At 40.0% G+C, this 15,517-nt stretch overlaps 1 long non-coding RNA gene and 1 other non-coding gene across 3 annotated transcripts in view; both read right to left on the minus strand.

Moving 5' to 3' along the window:
* Positions 1-6,162, minus strand: part of LOC124553932 — a 44,347-nt gene extending 38,185 nt beyond the window's left edge. For both annotated transcript variants that reach the window (XR_006968172.1, XR_006968173.1), the window contains exon 1: positions 6,069-6,162. This is a non-coding gene — a long non-coding RNA (uncharacterized LOC124553932). The remainder of the gene's footprint in view (positions 1-6,068) is intronic.
* An 8,181-nt stretch (positions 6,163-14,343) lies between these two features.
* Trnat-ugu lies at positions 14,344-14,417 on the minus strand. Its single transcript has one exon. It is a non-coding gene; the product is annotated as a tRNA-Thr (tRNA).
* Between the last annotated feature and the right edge of the window lie 1,100 nt (positions 14,418-15,517).

The following is a 15,517-nucleotide window of genomic DNA, read 5'->3' on the forward strand; positions in this document are numbered from 1 at the left end:
ATCACGTCAGTTGTAGTATAATATATTTGTCCAATGAATACCCATTTATCATCTTCATTTCTTCTTGGTGTAGCAATTTTAATGGCCAGTAGTGTACATGCGGAAGACAAATAAGGAATAAAATAACATCACTGTTTGTGGGAGCACCTTCCTACAGAGAGCAAGGGTAAGCTATTATCATGGAAAACCTGACAGTCTTATCAACTGACCAACACGTATTTTCAAAATTCAGGGTATCTGAGTAACTACTGGCTCTTCAGACTAGGTTGAGGCACTTGGCAGATAAAACGTTGGCACTGCAATGATTTAAGATTATATTTATTTTGGAAGTTTCATAGATGACAATACATTTGTCTCATTAACTGTAAGAGTCTGCTGCAAGATGAGAAGTAGTTAGATTATCACAGTGGGAACAAGACGAGTAACTGGCAGAAAGTTAAGGAGAAGTATTTTAGGCATATACGAACCGACATACAAGATGTAATTGATATAAGCTGCCAAAAATGATCATGTTAGTAAATCACAACCAAATGATTTAAAACATCTAGTAAAATGTTTGTCCATTTCCTACAAATGTTCCAGGAAAAAAAAAAAAAGAGTTCGACTCGGGACAATGTTTTTGGAAAAGTTGACACTGGACAGCGCACACAGATTAGATGTGACTTGTGGAAACATTATGCATAGTAGACTGGAAGAATCCATTAAAGAGAATCAAAAATTAAGGGCGCCTGTCCTACACATCCTCCAACACAGGTACGCGTATGTAAGCGATCGATTCGCATTATTTACTGCTGTGCAGGGGCGGTGGCAAGGGGTTAGCTATGGGGCTATAGCCCCCACCCCCCAATGGAGTATCGTGTTACACTGGATAAAATGACTTCAGAAATCAGCAACTACATAACTTCAACAGATTCAACCATTTTTATGATTATATAGCAATATAGGTTGCAATGTATTTCAAACACATTTCAACAAAAGAATAAGAGCAGCAAACAGCTTACTATCTAAACCAATAAATATCATTTAACTTAAAAAGGGCATCTTATTATTTAATAATATACACTGGATGATTATTAATGTACGAATACCACTTACAATAATCAAGGAAGCTAAATAGGCCTATGCTGCGTATGCCTACCAACACAAACTGCTGACCCCACACAAAAAACTTCGAAATTGCCGGACATCTGGGACAAATCGTATTATTTTCACGAGCACACACATTCTGTAGATATGTTACCAAAAACTACTTTAAGCAACACCAAATTTTAACAATTTGTCGGTGGAGGACCCCAACTCTCGTTTAGTTAAGCGATATTCCATTCCCCCAAAACCCCCCTTGACCGACTTCTAGGATCACCCCTGCCCCTGCGCATAAAGATATAGCGAGAGTGAATCGGAAACAGGCAGGCAACAACAGATCGCATGGTAAACAAAATACTCATCACAGATTGAACCGTGTTTGACTCACGACAGAATAACTAATTTTCATAACGTGCACACGAGGAATGAACACAATCCATGCCAAGTAGTAGCAAGACATTTTCAGTACCACTTTTCTGTAAATGTACGAGCAGGTACAATCGATGATTTAATTATTGGGCCTTACGTTTTACCTGCATGATGGATTCCTAACAATTACCGAAACTATCTAGAGGAGACATTGCTAACAACTTCATTGGAAAATGTTCCATTAGCCATATGTCATAACACATGGTTCCTCCATGGTGGTGCTCCACCCCACACTGGTCACACAGTATGGAGGTTGTGAATGGACGATTTCTAGGACAATGGATAGGATGTTTTTGTGCATATTGATGGCCAGCATGCAGTCCTGATTTAAATTCACTGGATTTTTTTTACTTTTCGGGCCCTATGAAGGGAATTACTTATGTCCAGAAAGTCATTTGTGTGGATGAACTTACACAGAGGATTTTCGATGCTGCCAATACCGTGAAGGCAAATGAGCACACGTGTGAATGAGTGTGACAAGACTGGGTTCGCCGTCATGAAGCACGTGTTGAAATGAATGGCGGGCATTTTGAACACTGGTGTAACACTAAACAAAGTAATGTGGGTTTCATTACAGTACTTTTGTAGCAAAGGGAAACAACCTGAATTTAATTTTCATTGCAGTTTTATTGTAAAAAGAGAAAACAGTTGATTGTAATTAATGCACAACAAATTATAATTGGTTCATTTTGTACTACGGGAAACACATTTTATTTTATGTAGCTTTTCTTTACGACCATGACCTCCTTTATGGTAATGTTGTAAAAGAGAAAACATCTGGTTGTACTTAATTCATTGATTATGTAAAATGGATTATATGTTGTCAACCACCCAGTGACTGTTTAAACTGCTTGTTTCAGTAGTATTTTAATACCCAGACACCACGCAGCATTCTTGTACACGTCCAATGCTTGCATTGCTCTGGTTCATCCATTACCTTTCTCTGACCACTGTGTCAATGTCTGTAATAGACAAGAAACACTATATGCCATCAGATGACAATGTAAACAGAAGTGCATCAACTATCAAACCCACAAATATCTGCCTTTTAGGAATACAAAAATAAAGAATGTGATACAGTGATATCTCAATAGAGTTTTTTTGTCAAGCACAATGACATGTACCTGCTGTATAATTATGGCAGCTTCTATCATTTACACCCTGTATAAGTGTGACTGGATGGTGGCCTAAGGACTTTGTGCCCTGACTAGGAGGTACCATTTATTAGGGTCTATTATGATGAACCAAATGATCTAAAAATTCATGAGGAATCTTAACATTAGTATTGAGGTCAAGTAATGTTTCTTCTTCCTTCTTTTCATTAAAAAAAGAGGGAGGGGTGAGCACCTACATGGTGTAGATTAATGTAGTGCGAAATCTTTCTCCCCTTGCTACAAGAAAGAACCTACGAGGTTAAGTCAATTATTATACACAAACAAGTTATAAAATTTTATTGTAGTCAAACAGGAAACTTAACAAGAACATCATTTTTTGACATAGCCTCCTTGCGTTTCAACACACTTGGTCCATCGTTGTATAAGCCTCCTGATTCCCTCATAAAAGAAGGTTCTTAGTTGAGCTGTGAACCAGGAATGCACCGCTTCTTTCACTGCTTCATCCGAGGCAAATCGACGGCCCCTTAATGCCTGTTAAATTGGACCAAACAAGTGATAGTCAGAACGGGCAAGATCAGAATTATATGGAGGATGATCCAGTACTTCAAATTTGAGTTTCTGGGGCGTTTCAGCAGTGTGGGCAGCAGTATTCAGAAGGGTTTTGTCGTGCAACAACACAACACCTTTTGACAGCAATCCTCAGCATTTGGGCATTTGCTTTGAACTGCAGGCTTTAGCCTGGCAGTAAACATCTCACTACAATGTACATTGTTTATTGTTGTGCCCCTTTCCCCATAATGTGGGATAACTACATGTTTATCAATCCTATATATAGTATGAATGTGATGATGTATTTAAGTAATAAAAGTTACCCACCGTAGAAACAGAGGCTAACAATGACTTTAATGAACATCATTTGCATTTTGTTTGGAAAGGTTTAAGCAATCCTTTTCTCCCACAAGAGAATAAAAAAGAATAAAATAAGATTACACAAAGCAGTCACTTGAGCTATGTTACCTGAAGTCTCATTTGTAAGATGCCTTTTGTTTGGATTTTACAACAAATTGTAAACAAGAACAAACAAAGTGGTTATTATGATATTTTATCAAAAATCAAAGTACAGACTCTCCCAGTGGCTGTACTGGGCTCAGCTTATCCTAGAATACAACCAGTTAAGATGTGTAAGATATTTCAAGATATAGATAAGGAAAAACAATGAAGCTGTTGATCCTTTTGGGCACAGAACACTAACTTTTAATTTCTTTGAATGTTGGCAAGCAACATACCATCAACTTTGAAAAATGTTAGGCTACTCTCGGTTCAAGCAGATGCAATCAGTCGAGGTTCAATGACACATTTTCTGTAGAAGTCTTCTGTTGAGGAATGGTCTATGGTCTGTGCACCTGATTTATCATTCACAGCATATGGCTTAATTGTAACCTAAAATTAACACATTGGAATGAGAGAGGGAAGTCCCTGGGATGATTTCTGAATCGCTTGGTTCTGACGGTATTCCTTTGTTCAAAACAGATTCCGACAATGGTTTCTTGAGCTAATAGTGCAGAGCCGTTTGTTTGTCATAATTTCATTTTCAAATCAACATTGCATTAGCAGAAAGTCTGTTGTCACTGGCCCATAAATATGCTATAAGCACTTTCACAATTTGTTATGAGAAGACAGTGAATTCTGCTTCATTATTGTTGAAGTCTTGTGAATGCTGCCATTTTAAGATAGGCTGTTGAATGGAAAACATTAAATATCACTGTGTTGCATTTTACGCATTCTAAAATGTCTATGTGTAATACATGTATCCGAGTTCAGTATTATCCTCATTGCAGTATGCAACAGAAGGATGCATTGTGGATTGGCAGATGGTCCATCGGTAAGACTGAATTGCATACATGAACGCACAAATGAGTAATTTTCAACAAAATTATAGGTTATGAGAACTTGTGAGTCATCTCATAAGAAAACTGATTGCCCTTTAATAACATTAGGGACCGGGTCGACAGAAGTGTCCGATCCCACGCGTCGGCTTTGACCCGTGACGTAAGGGTGTTGTCGTGTGTGACGTCATGACGGCGCGGAGTTTTGTTTGAGTGTGGCTGTCTCCAGTTCAGTTTTATCTTATTTTATTTACTTTTCTGATCTGTTCGTTCTATCTCGTGAGATTTTTTTTTTAATTTAAAAACACTTATTACTTATTTTAATTATCTGTTTCCTCAAATTTGTGTTTTAGTTTATTATATTTATCTTTCTGATCTATTCGTTCTATCCCGTGAGATTTTTTTTTTAAAAGACAAAGACACTAATCAGCTACTGAAGCATCTTTATCTTCTATGGGTTGCAGGGGTTACGACCCCTGGGGAGGTGGGTGGATATTCATGCATGGCTGTCTTCACTTACACATTGTAGCTACGCAAGGCGTCTAAATTTGTTTATATTTAGTTTGCCCCCCCACCCAAAACACCCCATTACCCACGCTTGTCCCGTTAGTGTCATTAGGTTTCTTGTGGAAAGTGTGTGTGTTTGTTTTTGTTTCCGCCATATTTGTGACGTTATGGGTCAAAGCAGACGGGTGGGATCGGACGCTTCCATATTTCCTAGGGACCCATGACCTCAGCAGTTTGGTCTCATAAGACCTTACCACGAATTTCCAAAAAATCTCTCCAATAACATAACAGCGTAACTTTCATCTAAAATTAGAATAGAAGCTACACCAAAACTTCCACTCTTCATTATTGATGATCCCTTGTAACTTAAGAAAAATCAATGTAGTGCAGTAGACTTGTACATTTAAAAATCAATTCCCCTTTCTACTCATCCTCTCCTCACCTTCAAATTTTATCAAAGGCAAACAAAAATACGGCAGCAATATATTTTTCTTAGAAAAATAAAAACTGTGTTTCTGAGATTTTCAAATAGATTTTTTCTACCATTTTTTAAGGGAAAATTTAATCTCACAGTAATTAACGCATAGTTCAGGTGCTTTCAACTGACAAGAGTTAACTATCTAGCTTCAATAGTTATAGAGCTATATGCAGAAATATTTCTCAAAAGGTTTGGAAAATCACGCAGTTTCTCACGATTTTGAAGAAAAAAGTCTAGCATAGGGAAACGCTGTTGGAATTCGCGGTGTTTGTTAACTACCTGGGTATGGCCAGATGTTCAAAAAATCTGAGACAACTGGGACATCAAGGTCCAAAACTTAATCAAATTTGTCTGATCTAGTATAGACTACGCTGGGTACAAAATTAAGGCAGTGGAAGAAGTGTTAGAGTAGTGGTATGAGTGAGATGAAGTTCAAATGTATATTATGAGCTTCAATTACGGCAAAACTGAAATCATCTGTCTGTCTGCCAACGCTTACGCATTTTTCAATGTAAAGTGACGTACCTAACATAGTTTCAAAAATAAACGAATAACAAGGATTATAAATACCTGCATCGCATTACATGCTCATTCTTCAAGTTACTGTACTATTTGTTCACAGGCCTTGATTAACAGCAAAAGTGGTACACTAGTGATGTACAACCATGTATTAATATGTACAAAAACTGCAGATCTTCGGTAACGTTTTTTGAATTCAAATCGTGCATGACTGAACACAGTAATCCCGTTACCACACTATTATTAATTTGTTTTTGTTTGTAACTAATAACAAACATATCGCTCCACATATTATTACGGAATAACGACTAAAACAAATGAACAGAGACCAAAGCTACCAACGTACTACGTCGCTTTGGCGACAAAAACCGAGTCATTGCTTACCCAACAGCTGCAGGCAGATCAAAATCGCGAAATTATCACTACACCCTCCTCAATATCACAAATTTCTTTTTTTAAGTTGTTTCAAACATTAATTCTATTTCTAAAGGCGTTTAAATTACGTGAACCTGTTGTATCTTCATTTTAATTCATCGAAAATCACTCTCTCACTGACATGGAAGTGAGAATTTTTTTGTATCGAGACTGCTTTTTCAAATTCCTTCGATCGCCCATTTGCTGCATCAGTCATTGCTAGAATCACGAAAATCTGTTTCGGTTATGCATGTTAGTGTAACTTCCTGTGTGTATAGAGTGAGTCATGCATTTCACACGTTCACAGTGGTTTGCAGACTGCAGTGCAGAGAATTAATTCAATACTGGTCACTGTGTACTCTAAACATTCATGAGTTATGTCTGATGCGCAACTGTTTGATCAGGAGCGTCAAAGTAATTCGCCTGTGGCAGAATTGCTTGCAGTAGAAACATCATTTTCAGAAGACGAAATGTTTAGTTCAAGTTGCGTCGATCGCGGTGTCACCAGCAATCCACTTTTTCTGTTTGTCTGTCCACTCGGTCATGCATAAATAAATTCATAGAAAAAAGTGGACAGTGAGATGAATGAAGTGCACAGAAAACTAATATAGGTGAACTTGAAAGACGTAATCATGTTAGATAAATCCTTGCATACCGGCCATGGCTTTCATGTAAGTTACGACGGTAAATCGTTATTGACTAAAAGAAGTCTGTCACTTAGTTAACATGGGTTGGAGGCATAGCATGAAAGCAACTCAAAGTATTTTGGACTATTGGCTTATTAAGAAAGCTTCGAATCCTTACTAAAAGGTTGAACAATATTTTGGGGATGTAGATTGTAACATAAAAGAATGATACAGAACTAAACTATCGACCTACTATAAATATAAATCCGTTCAGGCGATAGCAGTGTACCTGCCGAGGAATAACGTAGTCCAGCACATGCACGGTATATGTTGTATCGGTGAGCATACTGTCTGTGTGTACAATGGGGAAGGTACATGATCTATCTGAGATTGGGCGAGGGCAGACTGTAACGGCCCGGGTTCAAGGAGTGCTGCGATTAGTGTCTTCAACATGTGGTGAAACTGAGGTGGAACCAAGTCCAGATGACAGAGGTTGGGTGTCCACCCCTCATTACAGATGTTTGCCCATCATTCTCAGTACTCGTGGCAGATTAATCTACAAAGTCCCGTACAAGTTCGGGCATAGTGTGTGCGTTCACACAAGAAGGTCGATGGCCGGGAAGCCATATTTTTTAACTATATATGACGGTAGTATCTGTTCCCAAAAGAACAGTTACCGTAGATGACCATGCAGCTTTGCTAGAATGAAATGATAATTAAATGTACACCCTAGCTGTAACCAGGTGTTGATATACTTCATTGGGAACATGCTGAAAATGTGTGCCCCAACTGGGACTCGAACCCGGGATCTCCTACTTACATGGCAGATGCTCTATCCATCTGAGCCACCGAGGGCACAGAGAATAGTGCACCTGCAGGCACTTACCGCTTGCATGCTCCCCGCGAGACGCACATTCCCAACATGCTTAACCTTTGGTTCTGTTCCCAAAGGCCAAGACCCATCTTTGGATGTGACCCTTCATTCTATCATTCCCTCCTTAAATTCCAGACTGAAAAATCTGTACTCCTTACCCACCTTGCCCTTGACAAATAAACTGCCTCCCAAACTGCCATTCCCGACAGCTGCTTTCTCTCTTTAAAATCCTACCTCTCAGCCCCTTAATGTGCTAACACACTCAGTGTGGTTCTCCTTGAAGCCAGCCATAAACTTGAACAAAACCTCTCACCATCTTAAGAATCTGTGTAGCCAATTGCTCAAATACCTCAATAGTTGTGTCCAACTCCTACACCAATCACCAACTGGAATGTGTCCAATTTATTTCCAATGCTCTCCCACAGGGTGCTATCCTTGTTATGTACCATCAAAACAACTTTGCTTTACACAAATACCCACATACACATGGTCTCTCTGTCCTAGAATGCCACCTCTTCCAACAGTTGCCTGAAAGTCTTTCTAAAACTTCCTTTATTGTCACACAAGCCGGCTCCGACCCTACCCATAACTACTTCATGTTTGAGGACCAGACCTGCAAACAAATCAGAGGCAAAGCCATGGGGACCAGGGCACCCCATTCCTACGACAACCTTTTCATGGGTGCATGAAAGAGGCATTCCCCAAGACCTATAAGCTTCCCCCCCCCCCCCCCCCCCCCCCGGTTTGATACAGATTCACCGATAACATCTTTGTGGTCTGGACTCGTGGTGAAGAACAATTTCTCCTCCTCTTCCTGCAAAAACTTAACTAATTTTCCCAAATCAAATTCACCTGGTCTTTTTTCAAACCCAAAGCAAATTCCTTTCATGCTGACTTCTGCCTCACTGAAGCTCACATCCAAACCTCAGTCCATATAAAACCAACAATACCTACACTTTATGAAAGCTACCACCCCGTCTACATCAAATGCTTCCTTCCCTACACCCCAGGCATCTGCATCTACATCTAGAGAGATACTCCACAAGCCACCATATGGTGTGTGGTGGAGGTTACACTGTACGACTGCTAATCATTTTGTTTCCTGTTTCACTCACAAATAGAGCAAGGGAAAAATGACTGTCTGTACGCCTTTGTAGGAGCCCTAATTTCTCATATCTTATCTCTTTGGTCCTAACACGCAATGTATGTTGCTGGCAGTAGAACCATTCGGCACTCAGTCTCAAATGCAAGTTCTCTAAATTTTCACAATAGTATTTCTCGAAAAGAATGCTGCCTTCCCTCCAGGGATTCCCATTTGAGTTCCCAAAGCATCACCGTAGCACTTACGTGTTGTTCCAACCTACCAGTAACAAATCCAGAAGACCATCTCTGAATTTCTTCAATGTCTTCCTTCAATCTGACCTGGTACAGGTCCCAAACACTTGCATAATACTCAAGAATAGGTCACACCAGCATCCTGTATGTGATTTCCTTCACAGGTGAATCACTCTTTCCTAAAATTTTCCCAATAAACTGAAGTTGACCATTTGCCTTCCCTACCACAAACCTTATATGCCCATTCCATTTCATATTGCTTTGCAACATTATGACCAGATATTTAACTGACTGGAGTGTATCAAGCAGGTCACTAGTAATACTGTATCTGACCATTACAGGTTTGTTCTTCCTACTCATCCTCATTAACTTACATTTTTCCACATTTAGAGCTAGCCGCCATTCATCACACCAAATTGAAATTTCGTCTAAGTCATCTTGAAGCTTCATGCAGTCATTCAGCTTTTACACTTTACTATACACTGCAGCATCATCAGCAGACAACAGCAGATTGATGCCCCTCCTGTCCGCCACATCATTTATGTATATAGAAAACAACAGCAGTCTGATTACACTTCCCTGGGGCACTTGTGGCAATACTCTCATCTCTGATAAACACTCACATCTGCAGCAAAAATATCTGCTCCACCACAAAATTGGATTCCGTAGAAATGTTTGAACACATGAGGCAATACTGACCCTATGACTTATATTAGAAGAAAGATTAAGGAAATGCAAACCTACGTTTCTAGCATTTGCAGACTTAGAGGAACTTTTGACAATGTTGATTGGAATACTTTCTTTCAAATTCTGAAGGTGGCAGGGGTAAAATACAGGGAGCAAAAGGCTATTTACAATTTGTACAGAAAGCAGATGGCAGTTATAAGAGTCGAGGGGTATGAAAGGGATGCAGTGGTTGAGAAGGGAGTGAGACAGGGTTGTAGCCTATCCCCGATGTTATTCAATCCGTATATTGAGCAAGCAGTAAAGGAAACAAAAGAAAAGTTTGGAGTAGGTATCAAAATCCAAGGAGAAGAAATAAAAACTTCGAGGTTCGCTGATGACATTGTAATTCTGTCAGAGACAGAAAGGGACTTGGAAGAGCAGGTGAACGGAATGGGCAGTGTCTTGAAAGGAGGGTATAAGATGAACACCAACAAAAGCAAAACGAGGATAATAGAATGTAATTGAATTAAGTAGGGTGATGCTGAGGGAATTAGATTAGCAAATGAGACACTTAAAGTAGTAAAGGAGTTTTGCTATTTGAGGAGCAAAATAACTGATGAAGGTTGAAGTAGAGAGGATATAAAATGTAGAATGGCAATGGCAAGGAAACCGATCCTGAAGAAGAAAAATTTGTTAACATTGAGTATAGATTTAAATGTCAGGAAGTCATTTCTTAAAGTATTTGTGTGGAGTGTAGCCATGTATGGAAGTGAAACGTGGACTATAAATAGTTTAGACAAGAACAGAATAGAAGCTTTCTAAATGTGGTGCTACAGAAGAATGCTGAAAATTGGATGGGTAGATCACATAGCTAATGAGGAGGTACTGAATAGAATTGGGGAGATGAGGAGCTTGTGGCACAACTTGACTAGAAGAAGGGATCGGTTGGTAGGATATGTTCTGAAACATCGAGGGATCACCAATTTAGTACTGGAGGGCAGCGTGGAGGGTAAAAATCGTAGAGGGAGACCAAGAGATGAATACACTAAGCAGATTCAGAAGGATGTAGGCTGCAGTAGGTACTGGGAGATGAAGAAGCTTGCACAGGATAGAGTAGCATGAGGAGCTGCATCGAACCAATCTCAGGACTGAAGACCACAACAACAACAACAACAACAACAACAACAACACAAAATCCCTCAACACATACACTGACACTGACAGTCTCTCTCAGACTGTCCTCAACTACAGCTACCTCACAGATTTTATTCACAAACAAATCTTCTGGCCAATTTCATACTCTCTCCCTCTCGTTAATGCAGTTCTCAATCACAAAAGAGTGCTGACGGACCCCTCTTTGTGCCCAGGACCACCCAGGCCTCAAATGATTCTATATTTCCTACATCTACATACACATTGCTCAAATCACTGCACAGAGCACGACAGAGGGTAACTTCTACCATACTAGTAATTTCCTGTACTAATCCACTCGCAAAAAAGTGTGAGGAAAAAACAACTGCCTAAAAATGTCAATACAAGCCCTAATATCTCACATCTTATCGTCATGGACTTGTGGAAAATGTACTTTGGGAGCAGTGGATTCATTCAGCAGTCAGCCTCAAATATCGGGTATTACTTTATGAGGCCACAGCTACAACTTTTTCAAGTTGAGCCCTGAAATGGGATCCTCTCTCCCTTATATCTTTCTCGCACCAACCAGTGTCACCTTCTAACACCCTCCTAATCTCCGTACCATCCTAGTCAGACTATATGACATTCCCAAACCATTACCCACACTCCAGTGTTCCTGCCATTGGGATTGTCATAGTGTAAATCCTTCTCCGTGCACCAACCGACCACCACCTACTCCAGTTCCACCATTAGTAAATCCTACAATATCAAAGGCAGATCAACTTGCAAAACCGTGCATGTTGTTTATCAATTAACTTGTGTCCACTGCACTGTGTTATATACATACCTGACCATCACTAAACTGGTGGAGCATACAAATGTGCATGGAAGAACTTTCTGCCTTTGGGACATCCAGTACCCAGTTGCTCAATATACTCCACCACATGATTCAAGGGTGCTACACAACACAGGCCATTTGGATCTCCCTGCCCCCCCCCCCCTCTCCCCCCTCCAGTCCCCACCTGGTACTGTTTTCCTGGACTCCATAGTTTGGAGCTGCCCATCTGTGACATCCTCACATTTCGACACCATCCTATCCTGATCTTAATCTTCATTAACACATCCCTCCTCCTCATTTTGTTTCACTAAGCTTTTCTCTCCTTTTATTGTCCACCTTCACTCTCTTACCTACCTGCCCTCTTTCTGTCCACCCCTTATACTGTCATAGTTCCTAATTGTACTATTCATTCCTCTTCCTTCTAATCTATCTTTACTTTTAACTGTGCCAGTGTCATTTCTGCACTGAAGCTGGCAGTGCACTTTATCCCTGAGCTACTCTCTCTGACATCTCCCCCTTCATCCTCGTCTCCTCTCTTTCTCGCTGCAGGTCTGACTGCACTCGCATCCGAGTTGGCCTCTCATCTAACTTTCATATATCGCAGATCCCTCGAACAAAAATCCTCGCTCAGTTCTTGGAAAAAAGCACAGGTCACACATGTATACGGGAAGGGTAGTAGAAGTGTACCACAAAACTACTGTCCGATATCCCACACACTGATCTGTTGTAGAATATTAGAACATAGTCTGAACGCTAACATAATGAGGCATCTTGAACAGAATGATCTCCTCACTGCCAACCACCATGTATTCCGAAAACATGAGTCATGTGAAACCCAACTCACTCTTTACTCCCACGACCTACTGAAAGCTTTGGATCAAGGGTGTCAGGAAGATGCTGTGTTGCTTCATTTCTGAAAAGCATTTGACTCAGTAACTCACCTATGCTTATTATCAAAACTACGATCTTATGGGGTGTCGAGTGAAATTTATGACTGGATTGAGGACTTTTTGGTAGAGAAGTCATAGAATTTTATTGTCAGATGTAGAAGTATCTTCAGATGTGCGGAAATCGTGTTGGGACCTTGCTGTTCCTGTTGTATATAAATGACCCTGCAGATAATATTAATAGTGCATTGTTATCAATAGCTGTGTTTGAGCAATTAGCTACCCTATTTTGGAAGTTGACAGTATGGATTACGTGAATGATAGTGTTACTAACTGATAAATCATTACTGGACAAGTCTTTAAGATAATCTACATTAAAGTTATCAGAATCACTGTTTATCTTTTTTATTGCTGTTACATAGGCCTATATAACATCAATGTGATCTATGAACAGATTAAAATTACCCAGTGGCGTTCAGTACAACCTTACCATTATAAATGATTTATTATGAAATTCTAGTTCTGTCCTGCATGCTTCCACAAGCTGCTTTAGGCAGATGACAATTCCTGATGAATGCAGCAGCTCCTTCTGTTTCCATTTCTGCTCTACAGAAGCAAGAGACTAATCTAAATCCTGTTATACTTATCACTTATGTATCAGTGGGCACATAATGTTCATAGAGGTAAATTATGTCAGATGATTTGATGTCTGTTATTCACCAAGGCAGATAAGTACTGTAGTTCATTAATTTTAGTTGTTAGTTCTCAAATATATGATGACTTAAATATATAAGGGATCCGAAAACTGAACGCGTGGAATGGTTCCATTCAAAAGTAATCACCAAACTTGTTAAGGCATTGCCAAAGATGTAAAAATCTTACGGCAAAAGGTTCAGACTGTATTCAGGATGTTGCAGTATTTCCCAACCAAATTGTTGAGGCACAGCTTTGGTCCGATTGGTGGTGTGGCAGCAGGCATAATTGTGCAACAGGTTGATTCCAGCCAGAGGGCAAATTGTAAAACAGACAGCGGAAAGATCCCACGTCTCCCTTGCTAAGAAATCCAAAGCTGTTCACACAATTTCCAGTACGGTCACGATAACCTCCTACTTCAACTCCTCTGCTCCTCTGCTTGTCGAGTTCCTCAAGTGTGGAAGCACAATCAATGTGCAATGCCAGAAAGACACTCTGGCAAAACTGTGACGTGCTATAACATCAAAATATCGAGGAATGCTGTCTGATCGAATCATCCTATTGCACGATAACACCCACCCCCACACCTCCAATCAGATGAAGGCTATGGTTCTCTGAATTGACTCTGTGATTTTCACATCTTTGATGACCTGAAGAAATACGTGTGGACATCAGTTTCAGTCAGCCTAGGAAGTGCAAGAGGGTGAGGTTGTGGATATGTCAGCAGCCGACTGTGTTCTGTGAAACGTGAATTGATGATCTTTTGTGCCAATGTGATAGATGTCTTGAAATTACAATGAAATGAACAGCCTTAGCTACTTACAGGCATCAATATACGTCAACGGGGACAGATGAAAATGTGTGCCCCGACCGGGACTCAAACCCGGGACCTCCTGCTTACATGGCAGACGCTCTATCCATCTGAGCCACCGAGGACACAGAGGATAGTGTGACTGCAGGGATTTATCTCTGTATATTCCAAGAACGGCCAAGCATTGAATTACTTACTCCCACATGCATGTTGTGAAATGACCACAATGAGAAACTTAGAGAAACGAGAGCTCCTACAGATGTTTATTGAGAGCCATCCTTCCTTTGACTATTTGCAAATGGAACAGGTGGAGGGACAATTGACAGTGGTCCCAGAAGTACCCTCTGCCACACACCACTGCAAGGTGGCTTGTAGTGTAAAGAATTAAATGCAGACTTGCTTCTTTCTACACCTCTTCCTTCCAGTTTCACTGGACTGAACCATTACTTTCTTGGAAGTTTCTGTTCAGTCCTTCCCATCTTTATTGTTCATCTACCAAATGCATTTGTTCTGCGTACCAGTTTCATAGTATTATAGTTCCATTTTCTATGCAACCATGTAATGTGGGATGGTACAGGTAGTGGCCTCACTTCATGTTAGACAGCAATCATTGTTCCATCTCTCATAATCTATTAATGACAATATTTTCTTTACCTAACTCTACCTCCTGTACAGATTCATGAACCAGTAAAGCATAGTTACAGTGAGACGTCAGTTATTTAGACTAGGTGAGACCATAGGCCATCAGGATTATCAAAAAAACAGATAATCCAACCTCATTGTATGGAACTAAGTAACAAAGTTGGTATCCTTACTTCACCAAGGAGTAAATCTACCAATGTGTTGTGTAAATCAGAGAAAACTTTTCTCAGTATCTCACCGACACTTCTATTCATAATCATGGAGGAAGTGCCACTTTGGACTTATATTCACCATGGAGAAACAAACGCAAAACAGTATTGCTCATAATGAAATAAATTTAAAAAATGTTACTAAAATATATCTGTTTAAAAAGACAGTATAAACATTCTTCATATGTAACACAAAGTACACACACACGTGTGTGTGTGTGTGTGTGTGTGTGTGTGTGTGTGTGTGTGTGTGTTTTTACTGTACCACATTTCCTTTCTTTATGTGTGTGGTTGTACTGGGCGAGGTGGCGCAGTGGTTAGCACACTGGACTCGCATTTGGGAGGACGATGGTTCAATTCCGCGTCCAGCCATC

The sequence above is a fragment of the Schistocerca americana genome, chromosome 11 (genome assembly GCF_021461395.2).
Source record: "Schistocerca americana isolate TAMUIC-IGC-003095 chromosome 11, iqSchAmer2.1, whole genome shotgun sequence".
Taxonomy (NCBI): domain Eukaryota; kingdom Metazoa; phylum Arthropoda; class Insecta; order Orthoptera; family Acrididae; genus Schistocerca; species Schistocerca americana.